This window comes from Lactuca virosa, chromosome 7 (assembly GCF_052849685.1).
Source record: "Lactuca virosa cultivar CGN04683 chromosome 7, Lactuca_virosa_CGN04683_v6, whole genome shotgun sequence".
Classification (NCBI taxonomy): Eukaryota; Viridiplantae; Streptophyta; class Magnoliopsida; order Asterales; family Asteraceae; genus Lactuca; species Lactuca virosa.
In genome coordinates this window covers 68259613-68262401 of record NC_136432.1, presented here as the reverse complement: position 1 = coordinate 68262401, position 2789 = coordinate 68259613, and the positions used below count along the sequence as shown (strand labels likewise).

Here is a 2789-nt window from a genome sequence, read left to right as displayed (position 1 = left end):
TTGAAAACATGCAGCCGTTCATATCAACAAGTTTTATCTGACGACTTCAAGGCCTTAAATGCTACAATGATATAGTATAGAAGCCTCGGTGGTCCAATACTTTGAACACATCTACTCATAGGTGATTGTATAGCGGCCTGATCCAACATTTACCGGTCCAGGTCCTAGCAAGCCAAACTCTTATAACTTGGCCTAAGTGGGTTTGTCAAGAAAATCTAAAAACGATGTGATTTGGCTTATAAACGAGTCTTCGTAAATAGTTATGGCCCAAGCCTGTCTAATCAATTTTTTAACTTAAATGATTTAAGTACGTAGAATCGGGACTATCTAACCGATTTTCCGGGGACAAAGTTTGTAGCATAAGACCAGGCGTTATTTGCAACAGGGTCAGCAAGGTGGTCAGCCAAGTTCTCCAACGGCCCCTTTCCTGTCACAATGGCTTGAACAAAGAACCCAAACATGGAGAACATAGCCAGTCTTCCATTCTTGATCTCCTTCACCTTCAACTCAGCAAAAGCCTCTGGATCATCTGCAAGGCCCAATGGGTCGAAGCTACCACCAGGGTAAAGTGGGTCAACAACCTCACCCAATGGTCCACCGGCAATTCTGTAGCCCTCAACCGCACCCATCAAGATGACTTGGGTGGCCCAGATAGCCAAGATGCTCTGAGCATGGACCAAACTAGGGTTTCCCAAGTAATCAAGACCACCTTCACTGAAGATCTGGGATCCAGCCTTGAACCATACAGCCTCACCGAACTTCACACCATTACGGGCCAAGAGCTCAGGGAAGACGCAGCCAAGAGCTCCAAGCATTGCCCATCTGCAGTGGGTGACCTCAAGCTCACGGTTCTTGGAAAATGTCTATGGATCAGCACAAAGTCCGGCGGTGTCCCAGACGTAGTCACCTGGGAATTCACCGGTCAGGTATGATGGAGCCTCGCCGGAGAATGGGCCTAGGTACTTGACACGGTCAGGGCCGTACCATGGACTTCCTGATGTCGCAACCTTCTTGGCAGCTGCAGTTTTCCTCATGGAAACCCGTCCATTTCCGAAAAGCTCAGAACTTGAGGGAGTTGTTTTGACTGCTTGGCCTGCGAAAGGAGAGGAGAGAGCCATGGTGGAAGCAGCCATTGTAAGTTTTCTTAAATTAGAAAGTAAGAATATTTAGAAAGTTGGGGGCTGACTGCTTTAAGTCATATGGTTCTTCACAAGTGCTATAAATAGGATGGTGCATTTTGTAGGGTACTGTTTATCTTCCGGATCTTTAGTTTGTTTTTGATTGGAGGCTGATATATTTGATCCGTATGAATTACATCTATTTAGAACACCAACTAAAATTCGACACTGTACATTTAATTTCATTCCAAGATTTCCTATCCCAAATGTTTAAAAAACACTTAAACTCATGTACGTCAAACAAACCTTAACTCAGTGCCCACTCTACGTATACGTAACAATTATAATTAGTTAGTGGATCTTTTTGCAAAAACTAAAAGTGGAATCCATCATATAACAATATTCATTTTGAATTCAGATGAGTTTACTAATATACACATATAAAGCATAAATAACTCTAGCATTATTCTTGTGTGTCGAATGTTAACGACTGGAAAATTTAATGTTGATAACATGTCTATTTGATTATATGGAATTTTAAGGGAGGAAGGATCATATAAGAATACTTGTGTGATAGCTGGTCTTGAACATATATGACACATTCAGCGTAATCATATTTAATTTTTAGTGCGTTTTGTCATCATTCTTGCATTTATGAACAAATTCCATCAAGATTAACTTTCTAGTTTGATTAATCATAATTCATTGATTCTAAATCTGAATTATATACGTCATGGCATTATATATTCTATTTCTTACAAGAGTGGCATGTACCTTATATATTTATTCGTTCATGACATCAGCATACATTTATTTAAATATATCATCAAATTACTTTATCTAATGTCTGTAATTATATTTTACTTAAAACTTTTACCCATAATAGAAATTTACTTATATTTAGTTCATTATCCACAATAAAAACATAGTTACATTGTAACATCCCAAAATTCAATGCCAAAAATTTCGTTTTAATTAAGTTATTATAAAACCAACAGTATAATAAAAAATCCATAATATCATGTCATGTCAAAACCAAAGTAGGAATAATGAAAACATGTTATCATAAAACAATATCAGAGTGTAATCCCAAAGATCTCATGTGCGGAAAACATAGTGTGATGCGCTGCGATCAAGCCGACTCCTTTCCTTTGAAAACGAGTAGCTGAAACCAAAACTGTAAACCGTAAGCACAAAGGTTAGCGAGTTCCCCCATCATACCACACACCATACAATAACAATACAATAACATACTGTCAGACAATTCTGGGGTGCCTGACTACCCAAGTCAAGCCATTCTGGGGTGCTTGACTTACCTGTCGGTCTATTTCGCCCGACTATCGGAGACTATTTCACACCTACCACTACCACGTAATAATATAACACACATATACTGCCAAGCAATTATGGGGTGCCTGACTACCCAGGTCAAGCCATTCTGGGGTGCTTGACTTACCCATCGGTCCTTACGACCGACATCCGAGGACTATTTCACCTCCTACTACTACCACATAACATCATAGCATAAACATACTGTTAGGCAATTCTGGGGTGCCCGACCTACCCTTCGGTTCTAACGCCCGAACTTGGGGACTATTCTCCCCCTACTACCACTATCACATATAACATATCATGCTAGCCCATAAACATATCAGGTAGTAGCAAACCTAG

General features: G+C 40.0%; 1 pseudogene; it reads right to left on the bottom strand.

The window, feature by feature from the left end:
• Positions 1–308: 308 nt before the first annotated feature.
• LOC145125914 (chlorophyll a-b binding protein 16, chloroplastic-like) lies at positions 309–1185 on the bottom strand (annotated as a pseudogene).
• Positions 1186–2789: the final 1604 nt, after the last annotated feature.